Raw genomic sequence first — 22,323 nt, 5'->3', positions numbered from 1 at the left:
ACAGTTTGTATGGCTTACAGCCTGTTCCTGAAATCTACTGGATTGAAAGTAAACTAGGGCACTCATCAAAGGAAAAAGCTGACCCAGATCATCCAATCATGTCAAGAAGAATTTCAAGCCAGAAAGTAAAATTTACAGTTGAATTGTATTATGACTCTCTGGAAGTGACTGTGTGTCTCCATACACTATTGCGTCTTCCTAGCTTTAGTATTTTCCAGCCACTACCTATAACAAGGATTGGGACCTTGCGCTGGCATGATAAATTATAATAACACAAAGTTTTCTTTCTGTGTTCCTGCAGTAGCTGACATACATTATGTAATTCTGGTGTTGCACTCTCTTCTCGAAAAAACCGTCCCAATCTCAAGATACAGTGTGTAAGGAGTTGGCACTATTTTGTTCTTCTAGCTGAAGAAATACCACTACTTCTTCTCCATGAAAAGTTTGACAGAACAATCAGAAATCAAGAGAAAACATGTTTATTCTCAGCTAACTGTCCTATTAGAGAGAAACAACGAGGATTTACTTATTTAAGGTCTTTAATTATTTAAATTCAGCTTCTTAGGATGTATGATGACTGTTTTACTTCTTTAATCTTTTTGAAACCCAAAGTAAACCTGCAAGAAAACAGCTAAGTTTAATGAAAAGGATAACCTATTATAGTTGCATTATCAAAGCAATTTTCCTGAGTGAGTGACAGGTGACAAGTTATTGCCTTTTTAAATCTGAAGTTTAGGTCTTTATTTTTCCACACCTCAAGTTACAAAAGCATTTTGTTCATCAGTTTACTTCTAACACTGCAGTTTTGTTTGATACAGTGATAGCCTCCATTTGATGCCTTAAAATGTTATATTTAAAAGGAAAAAAAAAATTGGCAGTTTGGTTAATGCTCTTTTTGAAAATGAATTAGTCTTTTAGTGGACTTCCACTCTTAGGCAAGTGCACAGAGTTTCTAGGGTTACATTCATCTTTTGTGTTGGGTTCCTTCACAGCTCATAAGCAGTCCTGCTGGGAAACAGGACTTTGATGACATAGATTTAGATACATTTATTAGCTGCATACAAATGAAAATTAGGAATATTAATGAATCTGCAAAGACAGAATCACTGCAGTGGAAGACAGAAAACAGTCTGTCATCCCCCTTTCTTTGAAAGACTGTATGATTATGAGAAATGGAGAAACTTGGGTGAGTCATATAATGAGTACTCACAAGATCAGGAGCAAATTTGTGGTCCAGAAGTCCTTTCTAAATGCAAATAACAGTGCTAGGACCAGTACTTTCCTTAATAATCATATTGGCAGTTTCAGCTTGGATTGAAATAGTCTTAGCTAAAACACTTCTAGTGGAATCAAGCTACATTTTTAAAACAATTCTCCTTTCCCTAGAATTATAACTTATGTGTGCAATGTTGCAGAAGCATAGGAAGACAGGAGTAAAGAAGTCACTTTGTTCAGCATTTTCTATATCTCCCATTTCTGCGAGCATAAAACAAGTACAGAGGCAATGGTTGTGGAGACTTGCTTGGTAGACTCCATGTTGTAGTAAAAATAGGCAGGATTGAACCAAATTGTGCCTGTCTCTGAAAGTAATTTGCACTGCTTTGAAGAGATCCTTGAAGGTTACCTGAAGGTCTGTAAGACTGATCAAGCATTAGTCAAAACTGCAAAAGCCAAAAAAACCTTCCACCAACAAACCACCAACAAAAAAGGTGTTAAAACACAAATATATTACCATGAACAGTCTCAGATGTGTTCATCTTAATTGTTTACATCGTCAGAGAAAACAGACTTTGAATTAAGAAGGATCTATTAACCTATGGGTCACAATCCTCAAGTTAGGATTTCCCCCTGAAAGGCAGTCCTTCACTGAAGAGTATTAAAGTATGTCCACCCACAGCTGGCCCTGCCAAAGAAGGATACTTCTGTCACTGATAATCTGTAGCAAAGACACACTGGGAGGAATACTGATAACACAGATAGTCTTAAACCATGAAGAATGCATGTGGAGAGTGTGCAGGGAGACAAGATGGACCATTTTTTCCTTCCTTTACAGTTATATAATTCTTCCTTGAATCACCTTTGCCTCAATTATTTTTATAGTCTGCCTTAGAAATATTTGTATTAGATGTTTTCTTATTCCTCATCTATTACTTAATCTTGTTGTGAGAGAAGACATTCACCTGAATTGGTATAAAGTATAGGTATCACCCTATACGTTGCTTATGTCATACAGAAGTGAGAAAGAATAACATCTCTATGCCGAAAGAAAAGGGTTTTTGGACATCTCAAAAATCCTTCCTTTAATTGCTATGTAGGCATTAATGATTAAGAGAAGACTTCACGGAAATTGGGGTCTAACACCCACAGCTTTGCACTGATATGCACAGACAAGATGAGATCAAGAAAGAAAAACTGAAATTCAAGGAGAAGAATGCTCCATCTGTAAATCAGCAAAAATCCCTCTGCTTAACCTTTTTCTCAAAGGCTGATCGTTCTTACTGAAGTTATTACAGAATTTTTGAGAGGAAATGGCTTTGCAACAAGCTTTGTGTGCTCAGGCATATACACATATACTGTCTTATTCTGTTCTATTAAAAACTACTGACCTACTGTCACTTATTTGCATGATGTTTACCATGCTAAGATCCAATACTAAAACTGTTGCTAAATCCAGCAAATTAAACTGTAGATTCTCATCAGGTTTGAAATTTACACAGAAGTCTTGATCTTTAGGCTTAAAATCCAAAGTAAAGATTAGTTAAATGGCAAAAAGTCTTTTTAAAACAGTTAAAATAACCTTGCGTATAAAAAGTAATTTTTTCTTCTTTCTTTCCACAAAAATGAAGCTGAAAAAAAACCAGAATCTGAAAGGAGGTGAAAATGCACTCTTTTCCAGATTAGGTGAAACAGAACATGACAATTCAAATGAATGAGGTGGGTAAAATCATGCTGGATGGAATGCAAATGAAATTAAAGGAAAATTGAATTCAAGGAGATAGGGGGCATGAAATAGATTTATGTCAAATGAAAAATATAGATAAAAATGTAAAGGGGACAGACTGGTGTAATAAGACAGTGATTGAAAATGGAGCAATGTAGAAGGATGTGAAAGGGAGCAGTGAGGAAGTGCAAATGAAGACTAAGCGTTAGGCACAGGAATATGAAGAAACTGATGTCTTATGTTACTACAGTGGATAATTTCAATCATAATGTAAAAAAATATTCAGACGTACGCTACTGAAGGAAAATATGAAATGAACATTGCAATAAAAGAGATGTTGAAAAAGTGACATTCTAAGTAGTCTCTTCAGAAAGAGATGGACAAATGTAAAGAAATTAAGCAGATCTATAATCTCCATCACTACATTTAAATTGTGATAAGCTTACATTTGTCTGTTATTTTGTCAGTTATCTTTATTTTTAACCATTACATGTGAAATTTTAAAATAAAGAACACTGTAGCATATCGTACTGCTGATCATTTGACTTCATATCAATATGTCTTTCAGCTTTTCAGTTACGTGAAATGAATTTTGTAATCCCAGCATATCCAGTCATGAGTGAATTCCAAATTCCATCCTTTCTATGTGACTGTGACTACTCAACAAACGTGGTACATTCTGTCTCTATCAGACCTAAGAGTGAAATAGAAGAAGGGAAAGAGAATGAATCTAAGCTTCTGTAGCAGAGCTGTAAATTGGATGAACCTTGTAAAACAAAGTCAAACTGTTTCTAAGGCTAGCATACTTCTTTAGCAATTTTTAATTCAAAACTCTGAGAATTGATGATGCTACTCACTAAAAACTCCAGCAAAAATTTGCGTGTCTGTCTTGTATCACTAGGAAAATTCCTGTCAAAAGGGAATGAAAATACATTTGACAGAAAATGGAGGATCTAGTCTCATTAGCAAAAGAAGTCATGAAACAGAATATGCTGTTATAATGATTTTTTTTTTTCCTGCCAAGGCAAAGGGTTGGGAAGGCAAACTTACATTTTACTGTTATGAAAATGAGAGGTGAATATATTTCCCAGCATATTACTTGTGAATCTGATAACCAATGACCTTCGTTTAAACCCTGGAAAATTACTGAAGTTCTAATGCAGTTTTATATTCCTGAAGACATTTGTGACTCATAAAATACAGTATCCATTACAATAAAGACACATAAGTGATGCATTTTTTTTTTTAATTTTACTTTGTTATATTTTCCATATATTTGCTATAGAATAGTAACTTTCAGTTTGCAATCCTTTAATATTAGAGCAAAACATCAGTTCCAAAATGTATGTGCATTTCCAAGGAGAGAATGCAGTATTTACATGCCTGCCACCTTGAATACCTTTTACTTTTGCTGGCTGGAGACAGGGAGATCGATTCTTTACATTCTAAGCAGCACTGCAAAAAGAGAAAAATCAACCACGTTGACCAGTCATGCATTTACATATAAAATGAAGACAAATATCCTGCTATGAAGATGGTAAAAAAATGATGAAGAAATAAAGCTTTCTAAGCTACTTAACAACATTCTCATGATTAAAATCCATGATCTGTCAAATTCACTCGTAAAGTTTACTGTGTGCCATAGTTTACAGTGAAGAGAGATAACTAAAACTTATGTTTACTCACTGTCTCCATCAGACTTTCTGCTTTGATTGAAATAAAACCATATATATATTCTGCCAACAAAAAAATCAACAGGTATAAAATAGAAGTGTGCATCAGTTTATATTATTACTACAGTGTCCCAAATCTTGAAAAAAGTGTTTAATGTATTTAAGTAAATTAATGTTATAATTTCTCATACTTCTAAGTTGTCAGAAACAAAAATTTAAAGTTCAATACCTTTTCTTAACTACAGTTTTACACTCTTAAATTTTTATTCTAAATTTCCATTGTATTACACTGAAATTTATGTTTTCTACCAACGTTTTGTGAGATCTATCAGTTTGCCTGTGGATAAGATTGAGGAAATGTAAAGTAATTCCCAAATACTGCAGTTCTAAGATTGATTCTCTTCCTTTGTGTGAAGGGCAGGTGTAGGACTCACAGTAAGGGGCTTTGTGCATTTCAAGCGTAGACATGATTTATTTTTGAGACTCTAATTTCATTGGTAATGTTGACACATCGGTTCCCACTCATGATAGCTGCCAGGGGCTCTAAAATCAGTGTCATCAAAGAACCAGCTATACTGGATTTAAGGGATGAGTTGTGGTCATAGCAAAACTGGAGCCTACAAATTTCCCTCTATGGTTGGTAGAATATGCTATCAATTTTGTGAAATTTTACAGAGCCTTTTCAATTAAAGGAGGGAACAATTTTTAGGTTGTGCATAGTGGCATTGAAGCTGTACTCTACTCTGACAGTATGGTGGGGGACTCATTTAATTCAGAAGACTGTTTCACCTTGAGCCCTGTTCTTTGTATCTTCAGGATTTCTTACAGTGCAGTTCAGTGTGTTTCCTTCCAGCTGCCTTGCCTTTCCAAAAAAATCCCTACAAAGCAACAGAAAACAAACAAGCAATATTCTATCAAACACAAAAACAAAAAATCAAGATGCCTGAATTGCAATATATCTGGAAATTTTGCATTTGAAATACTAACGATACTTACAGCTATTCCATATTGTTATCAGTGTGGAGATGTTCCTGCCTGTCAAAAATGTTATTTGAAAGCCATCGTAACAGTTTTGGTTTTAACAATGAGCCAGTAGAACACCAAAGAATAAAAGCAAGAAGAATTACAAAGTAAATGTAAATGTTATTTCCACTTTTAAGAAAATTGGATACAAACTTGTAACTGGAACACAAATCTATAGATGAAAAGATGATTCATATTAAAGCTCATAGCTGTTTTACTGTGTGATATGAAACTGCTGGCCTACACTAAACACAATACTACGTAGCACTGTACAAAACCCTAAGTTTGTCAGCAGTATGCTTTTTATCTGTGGCTTAACCAATGTAATACTGAAATTCCAATATACTTAAACATTAAAAAAGAAGCTCCTTCCTTCCTTCCTTCCTTCCTTCCTTCCTTCCTTCCTTCCTTCCTTCCTTCCTTCCTTCCTTCCTTCCCCTTTATTTTTGTATAATTTCTCTTAAAAGTCAAGGTTACAGTGAATTAGTTCACTGCTTTCTTCCAAGATATTAGTGTATGAATTATTGCAGACTTGATGCAAACAAGCACATGTGCATGTAAACTAAACGTAAGTAGTGATAATTACATGCCAAAGTACATTTAAATTAGTTTAACAGTTGGAAAGAATTTTTCATCCTGAAGTTCATGTATAAAAACTAAACCCATGGTAATACAGGATTGCTATATCAACTGACCACAAACCATTTTTGTTTGTCAATAGTTTTTCTGTTTGGAGATGGAAGAATAACACAAACGTATCATTTTAATTTTAGGTATGATTTAAAATGGAATTAAAATTTAAACAATGTCAAAATAAGACAAACTATAAGTTAACAAAGATGCGTTGGTGTCTTCAGTATTTTACCATTCCACTGCCTTCATGTAATAACAAGCAACACCATGGAAAGCAGAAACGATGAAGGCTGATTTTCTATAGTCTCACTTTCTCTGTTTGATCTGCTGGTGTCAAATAAGCAGTAAGTTCTGACAACAACGTTTCCATGGCTGAAAATTTCAGAACATCCTTCTTGGCAATGAATTTCTGGCTATTCTGTAAGAGCCGGGGTCAGACTACATTCTCTCAGCGAAGATACTGAGAAAACCATCCTCCTCCAACTGGATGTCATTTTTTTTTTAAGCTTTAGAAAATCAATACACTGGGACTTGTTCTAACAACTCAATTTGTGTACAGTATAAGCAGAAGTTGCAGAACGTGTACAAATGCACATACACTATATATATATAAAATATAATTTCATAAGCCTTGTTTATTTGGGATAAAAAGGGATTACTGCTTTCCAGAAGGAAGGAGAATAATTCAAGAAGATTAAGGGGAAAAAAAGAAAAAAGTTGAACAGCTTCACTCATCCTCTTGCTGTTGCTTATGAGCACTGTTCCGTATATAGAACTAAGGATTGTCTTTGAATTTCATTGCAATCAAAGACATCTAAAGCAAACTAGTAAATATAACTATATTTAGTCTTTAATTTATTAGAAAGTATTTTTAATGATGCTATAACATACCAGCCAGTAAATCATTTAGGAAAATATTTTTATGTTCTTTGCTTAACACTTTGAAACTTTTTAGCTTATGCAAGCTTATAGAAGATTGCAGTGTCTTTGAAATAAACATAGCTACTCTTTAAGAATAGAAGTTTGGTACTCCAAAGAGGTAATAATCTCAAGGAAGAACTTTAAGTATCATCCTGGTTTACCCTTAGTAATTTGACTATTGTCTGTAAAAATGAGAATTTCTTACAGGTTAATTTTCTGTTTCTTTGGTTTTCAAGGCTGATTCTCCAACTGTGATGCTACAATTAGTTACAATTAGTAACACAGAGAAAGAACGTCAAGGTTATTTATAAGCTCTGAAATGTTTGAAGGGCAATTTACATTCAGTGGGAAGAGAAGAACATCAGGAAGAGGAAAGAGGGTTGTTTTCCTAAAATTTTCTCTTTGAAACTTTTACGTGAAACAGGCTTAAATATTACACTAAATGTGCTACACATTAACTTTCCTTTAGCACTTCTTGTCTCACTACTAATAAAACCAGTGAAATAAAATTAAATATTTTATGTAAAGCAAAATGTCCAAGGCAGTGGAAGATGCTAAATGATTTTCAGTTTTCAGTTTTTTTCTGCTCTTGATTCAAGGTTTCCTTAATTCCTTCCTTCCCTGTTGTATGGGAACTGCTGAGTCACGGCCTGAACCTCTGATTGATCACCTGAGGTGAGCCATGAGTCAGCCAGAGGAGCACAGGTGAAGGCAATTCACCTGTGCTGCCGGAAGGGGTGGAGCCAGGCTGCACCCCTCCTAGACCTATTTAAGAGCTGGCTACCAGTGGGGAAGCATTTTGTCTGGAGATTCCCTCTACTGGTGTTTTTTGTGGGTAAGCCTAGCATACGGGTAAGCCTTCCATTTATTCTCTCCTATTATTTTAGTATACTTTGCCTAACTTTCTTGTTCTTTTTATGATTATAGCATCTTAATATCCATTGATTATACACCTGTTTACATTTTTCTAACTTATTATGGATGTGCTTGAATCTGGTAAAATGGAAATGGTCTCATTGAGAGATTCTTCCTAATTCATACAAATTTGCAGTCAAATGCTTTTACTGACCAAAAGACAATTGAAGTACCACTTACAGTGTTTTGTTTTGTTTCTTCTCATGAATGCCTGTGGATCAATGACTTTAGAAGACAAGTAGGAGTGGAGACATTCTTGTTATTACCATGTAAATTTGTGAGATTTTATGGTGTTTATTTAGTAAGATGGAAGTGAAGATTTTGGATAAGACACCACCTATCTTAAGAATTTTCTCCTGGATCTACCACCTCAAAGCAGAGGAGCAAAGAAAGGATTTCTCATCAATTTATCTAATGTTGGTACACTTATGAGTTTACTGGAGGTTTTTTTGTTCTGTTTTTCCCCACCTTTCTCTGCATCTGAGATTAGAAGGACAAAGATAAGATGAGCAATGCGTGCTTCTCTTCATATTGCAAAGCCTACTGTGTGTCCATCTATGACTGCAACGAGTGGGTAAATTGGGCTTTGGGCCTGCAGATAAATGAGAGGTTGAATTAGGTGGGTGAGAGGCTGCAACCCAGAGCAGGAGAAGAGACCACCAGGATGGGGTGGTGGTTAAGAGGACCAGAAAGAATGAGGTAGTTGAGAAGGGGCAAGAGAAGTCTGGGATAGGGCAGTGCTGGGAGCTTTGAAGTAAAGTAGTTGGAGGATCCGTGTCCAAAAGGAAGGGGAGAAATGGGGTGCCTCCTGGTTGAAAAGCTGGCAGTTGGTAAGAGTTGGACAAGAATGTAGATGAGAGGATAGCAGGCTCAGCATGTGCTGTGAAATAAAGACACGGCTGCCACCATAGCAGAACTGTGAATGTGGGCCTGCCTACTGCCTTACCATGGTTGGCTTGCACATGCTACCATATCCCACCTTCCCATGTGAGGAAATGCAAGTCTACAGATCTTGCTCAGTGCCCATTTGAAATGGGGAAATGCAGAGATGGATCTGGGCAGAGCACACACTGATGGGGTGAAAATGATTTCTTCTAGCCTTGATGCATGTATTATCCTGAAGTATACTTGGTGATATTCAAATAGTTGAATATTTGAAGAATATTTTTTATAAACTGACATTATGTAACTTACCCCGTGGGGATTAAAGGGGGGAAAAAAAAGAGAGAGAGAGAGCACATATGTTACTAAAACCATCTGGTTTTGGCAGATTTTTATGCCTGTAGCATTTTGCTGCATTTTGAGTAGGCATAGTGGCCGAAAGGCTTAGGGTAGAACATTGTTGGATTGTAGGTGCCTAATCTGGCCACAAGAGAGCACTGCGAATCCAAGAAATGCCAGTTTCAGCACACGAAATTCGGGAGACCTGAATGTATTGCTTCTTTCTCATTGCTCTAGAAATAATGTCTGCGTTTATGGACCTTAGTATCAGAGAGATAATTATTTAGGGTTTGTTTTTATCTCTGAGAAGTAAAAAGTTATTACATATAACTTTGAAAAATACTATGATCTTAGATGTCATGAATCATTTAAAATGCAAACAGTGATGAGGTTTTCAAAGCCCATGTATTTGTTTTACTTGTCCTTTCAGGTTTGAAACATTATAGAATGGTGTATGTTTAAAAAATATATCATTAAGAACTCTACCTTATTAAAAAAAAAAGCAACAAAGACTCACATCTTTTGCATTGTGACAACAAGGAAAATGGGAAATCCTGAAAAACTGTTGGAGATTATACAGTATTTTTACAACAAGAGAAGAAACCTAGCATACAAAAAGTAAAGACCAAAAAAGAGGATCCTACATGTTGCTTTGCACGCGCATCTCTTGATGTTGCAGGGTAACGTTGCTGAGAGAGTCTCAGCTTGTATTTTCTCCTTTCTTGGGTGTCATTCACAGATATGGCATTATTTATTGTGCAGGCTTGAAAAAAGAATGCTGTCTCCCCACAGTGCTTTACAACCCTCTTTTCTACTCCCATGACATGGCAGTGCTGTAGAGTCCTGTCACCATCTGCAGAATAGGATCTTTCCCTCAATGTAATGTCCCACTTATCCTCACAACCCTGGAAAAACAAAGTGAGGGAAACTGAAGTATAGTAGTAGAAATGTGTCTGATCAGAATTTGTGTCAGGGAGGCGACAATAGTTTGGGGTGGAATGAGGAGACAAAACAAATGGTTTGAAATCATAATGGAAAGGAATTAAAAGAGATAAAGTCATACATATTATGTCTGCCAGGTTAATTAAGTCTATTTAAGAGAGCTAGTTTCAATTAGTGCCTGCCAAACTTGCCAGCTGCAGGATCTTCCTGTGGTGAATCTAGTAAAGTGTCAATATACAAGCAGCTTGATACTTGTACCCAAGTACGTATTCATGATGCAAACTTCTGACATTCACTGAAAATCAACAATTAAAGAGTAGTGTGAATAAAAGGATGTTTCTATGGTATTAAACAATAATATTAGTTCTGTAGGAATTATATTTTAGTTGTCAGATGTCAGATTAAAATAGTTTCTACTTTGTTTCATACTTTGTTTCTTCTCTCTCCAGTATTTCTACAAGGAGAAATCTAAGGTACAGTACTGCAGAACTAGAGCTGAGGTTAAGCAAAATAGCTGTTGTGACACAGCAAAGACAGGATTATGCACTACATTTCTTGCTAATCTTTGTACCTGAACTAAAAGGAGCACAAAATGAAATACACAGAACTTACATTTATGATTCAGAGTTGCTTATGGTGAAGCTGAAGGATGTGCAGAGAGTGCTGAGAAGACAAAACAGTTAATAATAATACTAATAATGTAGCAGCTAATAAAGTTGCAACATTCCTGCTCAGATCACAGGTGCATCTGGTCCATTCTGCAGGTATTACAGTTATCACAAGATTTGGTGCTGTGACCCCGGCCCCAGTGGCAGGCTGAAGAGGTCCTTAGTAGCACTTACTTGAAAGAATCCCCAGTCCCAGTCAGTAGGCTAAATTCATTTGGAATTTTATTAGTTAGATAAAGCACAAAGTTTGTGTTATGGTCTCATCTAAAACTAAAAATCTAAATCTAAAAAGTAGTTGTGGAAGAAGATGGCATATTTTGCAGCTAGGAATGAGTAGTATAGCACATTAAGAAGGCTAAAATTAAAATTATCAGCATTTCTGTTTCAGAGCTGGTGGATTTTCCTCTTTACATTTGGATGGAAATTGGCTTCAGGAAATAAATGGTTTTGCCACTTAGTGGTCATTCTCTAATGGAATATGGATGAACCATTATTCGTGTCAGGAAAAAAAAAATTATAATTTCAGTATTTATAGAAAAGGAGAAAATACAACGTGCATTTATAAGTGATGGACATGCCTTTTTTGTCTTCTGGTGGGGTGAATGCTTCTAGACAGTCTGACACCATGTTGAAAAGCAGGCTCAGTTGCCAAGTCCATTTGTCCCAGGTATGGAGAAAGCTGTAGACTTCCAGAGGGAGATATGAAAATAAAATTGTATCTGTACATCTTTAAGACACCTGCAAAAGTTCACTTGGTAGAATACAGGCCACCTATTCCACTTTGCTCTTGCTAATATATCAGGAAGAGTGTTATTTACAAATCCTTTACAAGTGAGGGTTCAGCCCAGGTCTGTGTGCCTTGCAGGCACTTCTACAGGATGGAAACTTGCTGTTCAGATGTGGGTTTGGGTTTGGGCAGCAAGAACCTGGCAGGGTGGTTGGCACCAGCACCTTGTTGGTGGAGTCCTTAGGGCGGATCTCAGCATGTCAAACCAGGCCAGAGGTCTCTGCACATAATTCCATTCTAAGAAGAAAACTCACCAAACACCTGGCTAGTTCCCTGGTTATAGCTTTGGTAAATGAAACTGTCAGTCTTAGTTGTAACTTCTTCTTGGATGAAAATTGGGAGTACATTTGGCTTCTTGCAGGAAAAAAAACCTGGTTGGAAACTCAGCATTATTTGACATCCTTCTTTAAATTACTGGATCTCAAATGTATAAAAATGATTCAGCTATACTAATTTGATATTAATCCACAACAGATCACTACTATCATAACAAAATCCCTCAATGGTAAAACAAGATATTCAGTGGCATTTTCCATGTATTTGGTGCTGTTAGTCTAGCATTTAGTTCTAAATTTCACCACTATGCATGGGCTGTGGTGAAACTAAGTCTGTTCTTTCCTTAGTTTTACCTCCTGATAACTTATACAAAAAATAAGTTTGAATATTTGAGCAATAAATGCACTGGGAATGTACTGCTAGTCTAAATTTGATCTTTGATGAGATGCTGTCTAGTGAGGCAAAACTCTGAATCTTGATAACTGAGACAGGCATGTCTGTCACAGATGAGAATCTGAGAAGTTGGGTTTTCCCGAGAGCCCTAAGAATGTGAAAAAAAACTATGTAAAGTAAAACTGACAGGGATGTTTACTTCACTGAGGTGCCACAGGCCCAACAAGCTCCATTTTATGGAAAAAAAAAAAGTCAAAAAATGATGGTTTTGGTCTGATTCAGACCTAGGACTTCTGGATTTTCATCTTTTCCCTAGATAACTGTGTGCTCTCTGACTGGCACAACTTCCAGCAGACAGAAGAAATTGCAGGCAGGACTATAAACAATTGCTGTTCTCAAGTTCATTACATGCCCAGCATGAAACACTTTACATCAGGCTTATTTTTGTAATACTTGGGCTGTTATTTGAATAAAAGAGTAAAGCCTTTCTAGTATTCATGTTGAGAGACTGACAATCATTAAAATGAACAAGTGCCTTTTACCTATGAAGTAAGCCTTGGAGCAAGTCTCTGATCCAAGCGTTTGAGCGAAGGAGGAGATGAGAAGGGGAATGATAATGAGACTCTGTGTGGAAGTTAAGAAGCACTTGCCTTTGGCATGTTTTTGTTAATTTTTGGTTGGTATAGGGAAAAAGGTTGGTTTGTTTGGTGAACTTTCAGTACTTCACAAAGTTAAGATGAAAATAGAATACAGTAAATAAGTGCTGAAGTAAAAATTGCTCAGGCAATATTTATATGAGGAGTAAAAAATCAGGCACAAAGTATTTTTCAAATGTGACTGCTTTATGCAGTTATCCCATTTGTAGTAGCAATTAATAACTAGGCATTACAGAGTAGTGCTCTGTGCTATTGAGTGCAAAATGCCTATTCTGGCTGTTCAATAAAACCATTAAAAGAGGAAATGCCAGTCACCTTAGCTTTTATTCCTTTTCTAACTCTGTGCTTTTAAGTGTGAGGAAAAACCAACCTTACCCTCTGCAATTGTCCTTGCCCTAGGGTGTGATTGTATTTGTTTCAAACTTTCTCTTAGTATGTACTAAATTAAAACTGAACATTTTTAACAAATTTACTGTATCTGAGCCTTTCACTTTTGCCACTTTTATATTCACAGGTTACAAGTATCTGTAGTGGATTTCTGTTGTTCCGTATCTGGAAATCTGTTTCTTTCTCCATACTCAATCCGTTTCTAATTGCATACTCAATAATCCTGCAGATCATCCAATAGATTTCGTCACTTGTCAGGACTGTGGGATTAGTGCCATAACATATTAGACTTTTTTTTTGCTTATCTGAGGTTTAAATTTGTTATCTGTATAAATCACATCTGTTGTAGAGATGAGATGGACACAAATTGCAGCAAGGAACTTCTCTTGCACAACAATCTTTTCAGATGAAAAATATTGAACCGTGTAAGGAAATAATTTATTATATATCACTCTGATCATGGAAATGGTTCAGGGACATCCTTCTTGCCTTTGATGCCTGAAGTTCAGTCTTGCTATGTGAACTTTTACACAACGAGTAGCTAGGTCCAATGTAAATACGCTATACTTCGTCTGAGCATTTTCACAACAGCAGAGTTCAATATAGGGGCATCTGATCAGTTTGATCTTTTGATCAATTTTATAATTGTACATCAAAAAGTAATTACTTAGTTCTTGTATTTAATTTACCTACTATAAGGAGAATTGCTTGAGATCTGTGTGTTGAAATAGCTGTAAGATATCTAATCAAATGATTATCAGATTTGATTTCTTCAGATCTGAAGAAATTAATTTAATGTAGTTTGAGACTAATTTGTTAAACAAACCAAGTGGATACAGTAAGTTCTGAGGATCTCACCTTCTAACAAAACAAAGTGTTCTTTCTGAAAGACAATCCTTTCATGACCTTCTTTGTCTTCTCCTTCCCTTTAAAAGGGAAACACAAGTACTTTTCTTTGTTAGGATCCAGTAACAGGGATGGCTCTCCCAGTTTTCATGGAGATTTTTAGCAAAGATACACAGGCCTTGGATCTCCTTAGGAAATTTGGCATGAGGAAATGAGACAGACTTCTTTTTTGATGAAGATCTCTGCAGGAAATGAATAAGAAGAAAATTCTGGGACATTTTAAAATTACAGTTACAAGTTTATACGAAACTGATTAATATTTTAAATACAAGAACAAAGTAAAGCATTTCTTTCTAACAAGCAAACAAAGAACAAGAGCAAAACCAGAAACCTCCTTGGACAGTGGAGTATAGATTATATGACCTTTTTTTCCTCAAACGTATTAGTGAGAGAAGCCAGCTTTCGCTTTTGTGATGCGGACGGTTCTAGGGATGAAGAAAAGTCAATACACTTTTTTTTCCAAAAAAACAAAATTTTCTGTCTCATTCTGATTCTAAAGGAAGTTCTTCTCATCAAATGCTTTAAAAATGTGAGATCTTGCCAGACTGCTTACTGAAGTTTAATATTGATACTATAAAAGTCATAACAATATGGCTATTGGTTGAAACTTGAAATTTATAACCACTGAACAAATTCTCATAGAATCATAGAAACATAGAACAGTTTCAGTTGTAAGGGACCTTAAAGATTACCTAGTTCCAAATCCCTACCATGGGCAGGGATAGCTTTCAATAGATCAGGTTACCCAACAACCCGTGCAGGGATGGAGTATCTACAGCTTCTTTGGACAACTTGTTCCAGTGCCTCACTACTGTCATAGGGAAGAAATTCCTCCAAAAATCTAATCTACATCTACTTTCTTCAGCATAAAACTGTTCTCCTTTGTCCTATTGCTATCAGAGTGTGTAAAACAATTTCTCTCTTTTTTACCTGTACTTTAAGTACCGGAAAGGTCTCAAGGAGATCACTCTGCCTTCTGTTCCCCAGGCTGAACAATCCCAGCTCCCATCAGCCTTTCTTATGACTTAGGCCCTTGGTTATTCTGATATAGCCAACTAGTAACTCAGGTGTTGTATTTCTCAAAGCTAGATAACATGGTAATGTCAATCTAAATTCAATTTAAAGGGAAAAATTGCAAAACTGAGAACAAGTCTGAATCTTCTATGACAATATAGCATGAATAATTCAATGAATTCAGCATGAATTTGGGATCTGATTAGTGTTTATAGATATCTAAAGGGAGGTGGGAGTGGATGAGGCCAGTTCTTCTCAGTGATTAACAGCAATGGGACAAGGAGTAATGGTCTAAAACTTTAACATAGGAAGTTCTGTACAAACATGCAGAAATTCTTTGTTGTAAGGGTGACAGAGCACTGGAACAAGTTGCCCAGAGAGGTTGTGGAGTCTCCTTCTATGGAGATAATCAGGATTTCTCAGGTTGCCTACCTGTGTGACCTATTGTAGGAAACCTGCTTCAGCAAAGTTGCAGGGGTTGGAAGGGACCCCAAGGTATCATTGAGTCCAATCCCTGTGATTTTCCGTCATTCTGTGATCCTGTGCATTTTCTCTAACATGCTATACAATTCCACTTCACAAATGGCCTTTGCTCATTCACAGATGGATGTGTGAGGATTTATAGATAAGGTACCAAAGCAGTCATTGCAATTCTGTAGCTATGTACGCTTGTCACATTGTGGTATCTCACAAGTAGGTTTCCACAAAATATATATATATATATATATTTTTTTTTTTTGCAGTCTTGTAAGAAGATTCAAAAGTTTGGGCATCTTGGCAGTATGTTACTCTGGTGCTTTCTTTCCTCCCACTCAGGCTCAATACCATGAGAAATCAATCTGGTGGCACAAAGCCAATCTTAATCATACATAAAGTTGTATTACCCCGAAAATAATTGAACGCTTTCCTCCCTCCCTTTATTTTTTTTCCTCAGACATTATTTCATATCAAACATACATATCTGGCCTTCTGGTAATTAGACAACAAATTATAGCATATGTTATGGCAATGTCTTGGGTACATTACCCTTTAATTATCTGAAGAACTATCTTGAAATTCTCTTCAGATAAGGAAAGTGTTGTCAGTGGTTGCTCCTAGCTCCCACATATGGTTGACTGGTTGTGGTATCTCAGTAGAAATGCCAGGTGTAGGATGAATACAAACACACAAGAATGGCTGCACTTGAACAGGAGTGGGAAAGAATAACAGAAGACTGATTTTCCCACATTAACTGGTACTGTCTGTGGCTCTGCTCCATATTTGCATTAGTAGATTTTCCTCAGAGTCCAGACTGTTCTACATGACTTTCCGCTAAAAGATACATTGTGATATCTGTCTTATAGAAAGTTTATGTATCTAACATCAAAGTATGCAATCCAAGAAAACTAGCAATTTATAAAATATGATGGAGGAAAAAAAAAATTGGTAAAATAAAAACAGTGCAATAGAACTGCTATTGGCTTTACTTAATCAAATCAGATTTACAAAGACACAAGATGGCCCTACACTACTCTTTTATCTACCATCTTCAGGGGAATAATATGAGGGATAAATCTCAACAAAATCCTTAACAGCAAGTAACCTCTCTTCATTAAAAATAAAACAACCCATTTAATAGAATGCATCAATTATCCTATGCTTCGTGTTAAAGGGTAAATCAGGAGTAACTTTGTAGTTACAGAGTGATACTGGAGACAAACTGTTTCAGATTAGATTTTGCCAGACTAAATTTTTTCCTAAAATTCTAATTATCAACATATTTTTATGTTACTTCAATTGTAGTTATACTGGAATATAAACTGAACAGTGTGTCATGCCCTGTGGCCTCTATATAAACAAAGCATTTCCTCATGTGAGGCTTCACTCCTTATTCCCTTTTTTTCCCTTCTAAAATTGTTGTATCCTTTCTCCTTTTACTTCAGTAGTTTTATTTATTTATTTATTTGTGTGCATGATTTCTTATATGTAAAAGAAATATTCTGAATTCCAGTACACTGTTTAAGGATGTAGACTTATCAAACTTGCCTTTTTGATGTCAAAGGCTATGATTGAACACGAATACACTGAGTTATATTAGCTGCCATGGGCATGTAATGAGTGGCAAGTCTTGAAAACAATTCTACATGTTCACAAAATTAAATGCCCCAAATTATTCCTCTCAGGAGGCAGTGAACACCAGAGTGACAGAACAACATCCTCAGATATGATTTAGATAGACTGGAGCAGTGGGTCTAGGAGAGCCTCATGAAGTTCAACGTATTCAAGTACAAGGTTTTGCACCTGGGTCATGGCAACCCTCACTATCAGTACAAGCTGAGGAATGTAAGGATAGAGCACAACATCGCCAAAAAGGACCTGGGGGTACTGGTGGATGGGAAGCTGAACATGAGCCAGCAATGTGCCCTCACGTAAAGCCAACTGTATCCTGGGCTGCATCAAAAGAGACATGACCAGTGGGGTGAGGGATGTGATCCTGCCCCTCTGCTCTGTGCTTGTGAGACCTCATCTGGAGTACTGTGTCCAGATGTACAGTCCTCAGTAAAAGAGATATGTGGACCTGTTGGAGTGCACCCAGAGGAGGCAGAAGGGAAAATGGTTTTGAACTAAAAAAAGGGAGATTTAGATTGGATATAAGTAAGAAGTTTGGACTAAATGACCTTTGATATTTGAACCTGTTGACCTTTGAAAGTCCTTTCCAACTCAAATGATTCTATATGTAGGTAAATAACTTACCTAGTTTATGCTTATGAAGAAAGACATTCTTACACAACGAAGATATAGTCTTAACGAAGATGTAATCTAGTTAAAATTTTGGATCACGTTATACTAGAAACCAGAGCAGGAAATTTAAGGTTCATTAAATTCCTCTAATCTTACTCTTGCTGTTGTCAGTTTCATATGTTATTGTCATTTTCAGCCATCATTTCTGGTCCCTTGATCATTCATCCGAAATTAATGTGTGTTTTTTTTTTTTTAGTAGAAAACCGGCAGCATTTTCTCAGAGTGTTCTTTGTCCAAGGAAGACCCCCATGAGAACCAGTGCCTATGATAGTGAGACTACTATCAGCTGTCTGTAGGCCTTGTTAATTTCTTTCTCCTGATTAGGTGGCCTGTAGTAAACACTCAAAATGGATTCACCCATATGAGTTTTCCCCTTAATTCTTATCCATAAACTCTCCATTTGTTCATCATTCATCCCTAGACAAAATTCAATATATTCCAGTTGCTTTCTCACATAAAGAACAACTCCACTGCTTTGTCTTGCTGATCTGTCTTTCCTAAAAAGTACATAGCCATCCATGACAGAATTCCAGTCACGTGAGCTGTCCCGCCATGTGTCTGTGATTGCAATGAGATCATGGCCCTGCAACCACAACAGATTTTGAATTCCTGCTGTTCATTTCCTGTGCTGTATGCATTGGTATATTGCAACTTCAGAGAAGAAATGGGAGCAGAAGATGCAGGTTTCCTTAGAAATATTCAAGAGGATCCTCCCACCCTTGAAGTGATTGGTGTTCTGGCTCACATCATGGGAGGCAACTAAAGAGCATTTGTCACTGTTCTGGTTGGTCTGCTCTGTCCCCCAGACAGTTGCAATGCCATTTTGGATCCCACCCCCAAGTCCTTTATTTTAAAGCCCACCTTCCTAGGCTGGCCAGCTTGATGCCAGTGAGGTGGGCTTTCAAGTCTCCATGACCTGCTTCCAATATGGCTTAGCACATCAGAGACCATCTGATACAGTCCAACAGCATGCAACCCTCCATTAAAACAGCAGTGGATGTAGACTACATATACATAGAGTATAGGCTTTTTATACTGCAAAATCCTTTGGTTAGGCAGTAATTCTTTCTTTCTCAGACACTGAATCATACTTGGTTTTTTTTTTTTTTTTTTTTTTTTTTTTAAAGCCTCTGACTTCCAAAGGAAAATCAGAACATTCCAAAGCCCATCAGGCTTGCTGAGAGCACCTGTTTGATGCAATGTGTAGCAGACTCAGGAGCTGCAAAACTTCAGCTGGATTGGTGATGGATGTCACAGGGTGTCTGGCCCAAGGGAGAAGCACCCAGAAAAACTACAGCAGTGCTCAGAGAAACTACAGACCCTGAAGCATGACGTTTGTAAGCATAAAAGTTGCAGATTCTCCAAGGACCCATCACAGTCTGCAGCAATGCTGTTTTTGATTTTAATTCCATGGTCATTGAGAAGTGTGAGCATGTGAACACCTTGCATTCATTACTCTACCACATTTCAGGAGCTGAGAGCTGGAAATGCCATTCTGTCTGAGAGTCTCTTATAAGGTCACAACTGTTACTTTTTGCACCTTTCTGCATGTGTATTGAACTAGCGTGTAAGGTTGTCAGCACATCCTCGGTAACCAGAAAAGCACAAAAATCCATTTCCTAATTTAGAGGTCTCGTTAAACGAAAGCAACCAGAAAACTTTTCATTTCATTTGAACATCAGAAAGAGAATCAAAAGCTGAGATAACAGAAGACCATCTTTGGGATTCAGAGGTAGAGTCAATAGGTTGATCTATGCCTTTAAATCAATCTTCTGTTTGTTTCTTCCTAAACTTGAATGCTATTTTGTGCTTTGACACATTTTTTTAACTTCTTTGCAAGGTGAATATTGGTTTAAAAAATGAGGAATCTTCTATCACACAGATCAATACAGATATTGAATTGGAGTAATGGAAAAGATCTTACACTTTGGCAAATGTCAAATGATTTCAAAATCAGCTTGACGGTAAATACAGTTGACAAGATTTTACATTATGGGTAGCATATGCAGTTTAACTGCTCTGTGTGAAGAGTAGAAGAAACTGCTCCCGATTTTTTTCCCCCCTTTTTTATATTTAATCTTTTCATAATCGAAAATATATTCAGTCCATATATTTGCAAGCAAGCTGCACCGTTGCTGATATCTCTTCTTCTATTAAAATCTGTAATTAAAATAGAGAGGTAGCAGTATTTGCTAATGAGAGGGCTTCTTGTCTCCCAGGAGAATTCTTGCTAAAGGCTGAGGACTCCAGGGCAACTGTGCTCCAGAGAACACAAGTGGCTGCTGAGCTGGCTGGAAATCCAAATTTTATCCTGTGGGAAACTCTGACATTCTGTAATGTTTTTATCTGAAATAATAAAACTTTAATTTTCTCTCAAGAGAGACATTTTTTTTAAAAAGAGAATTCTGATCTGGAAATATCAAAGTGATCATTCTAATATGCTTCCTTCTCCATACTTGTGTCCATATGCTTAATTCTGCTAATGTCAGCCATAATGAAACTGACTCTGAATTCCCATCTATGACTCAGAATTTAGGACTTTAGATGGCATTGTAGAGAAATCTATACTAAACATTGTGTTTTGAGTTTGAATAGGTCTGATAATTTCCCACCAGAAACATTCTCAATGTGAACATTTTATTTTTTGTACAAACAACATTTTGAAATAGACAGCTGTGCTGTAAAAATAAACATTTAAATAGTTCTGTTTCTTAATTTCAGTCTTATATTACGCATGCCAGTAGTACGAAAAGCTCTGCCATTTCAGCATACAGAAGTTGTCACTAGGTGCTGTCTTTGGTTGTTATTGCATTTTCTTTTTTAATGAAAAAGGAATCTCAAAAGTGAAATATAATCAAAACTCAGATTATCTTTAAGCTACCAGAATAATTACTAAAGCAGTATATAAGTGGTATACACAGAATCACTCTAGGATATATCTCAATGTAGTTTATGTCTGCCATTAACATTAATAACTGTACCATGGTGCTTTTCCACTCCCTCAATTCATTCATGTCATTATCTTTTTTTAATGTTGATGATGCTTCATCTTGAAGAGATCAGCAGCTTTTTGTCACCCTCAGTCTGTGCAAGGTAATTTACAGTGTTTTGGGTTGTTGTTGTTGTTGCCGTTGTTGTTGTCTTTTTTGAACCATAAAGGACAAATATCTGTCCCTCATACCTTTTGTCAGGAACATGGGATTTTTTTCTGAGCCCTCTGTCCGTGATTCTAGATTTTCTTCACCTACCCTAGAGAGGAATCTTTGCCATTCCAGAGGAAAATAAGCCAATTTCCAAAACTTTTCTGTTTTTTTGACTACAGAAAAAGATGCAGGACCACAAAAAAACTCAAAAGTACAAGGTACTCAGCTTGAAGATAAGGGACTTAGTGATGACAGTTTCATTAATGCTAATAAGAACAGTATAAGTGCTTTGCCACATGCTTTTTGACTATGTATACTTCAGAGGCTAATAAATCTAATGCGTACTGATGAGAACAGTGCAATCCTCAGATTGACACAACAAAAATGATTCCATTGCTGAAGTTATTTTTGTTACTCCAATTATTTATTTCTTATTGTTTTTGTTAAAAATTTGGTGCAAATTCAAAAGGAAAATCTCTTCAGTGAGCTAATGTGATGAAATAAGAGGAGATCACAATTAAGTTTTTTTTCTTAAATATGAGAGTTCAGGAAATATTAGCATTAGTATCAGGACATAAATAATAAAAAATACAAATATTTGGCAATTTTTAGCTGCAATTTCTCTTGAGAAAAGAATAGCTCTTCTTGCTTGACAAAAAGATAGGCAGTGTTCAGTAAATTCTGGGTGAGAAACAGTATGGACATCACATGGAAGAACTGCAAGATGTAAGAAAGCTGTTATGTGGCATTCCATTTTAAAATATGATTGGGTTGGCAATTCAGAGGTCCTCAGCTTACCCTTTGCAAGACTCACAAGACCAAATTTCCTGTGTGGGTACAATACAAGATCGAAGTGTTAACCCATTATATAGATACACAAGCAGATAATGTAGTCGGTCACCATAACTGTTACTGAAACCTGTTGGTTTCCTATCTTAAAATAGTAATTCAACTACAAATTTATATTAATTGGTTTATCTAAGAGCATTTGTATTTTAAAAAACCCCAGTAACATTTCAGTTTCTGTTGAAATTCAGGTACAA

The 22,323-nt window shown here is 36.3% G+C and overlaps 1 long non-coding RNA gene across 1 annotated transcript; it reads left to right on the top strand.

Moving 5' to 3' along the window:
* The first annotated feature begins 7,988 nt into the window (after positions 1 to 7,988).
* Positions 7,989 to 20,514, top strand: LOC125690698 (uncharacterized). Its single transcript, XR_007375747.1, has 2 exons — positions 7,989 to 8,043; positions 19,265 to 20,514. It is a non-coding gene; the product is annotated as an uncharacterized LOC125690698 (long non-coding RNA).
* Positions 20,515 to 22,323: the final 1,809 nt, after the last annotated feature.

This window comes from Lagopus muta, chromosome 3 (assembly GCF_023343835.1).
Source record: "Lagopus muta isolate bLagMut1 chromosome 3, bLagMut1 primary, whole genome shotgun sequence".
NCBI classification, from domain to species: Eukaryota; Metazoa; Chordata; class Aves; order Galliformes; family Phasianidae; genus Lagopus; species Lagopus muta.
The sequence above is the reverse complement of the archived record's forward strand: the minus strand, read 5'-3'. Positions and strand labels throughout refer to the sequence as shown.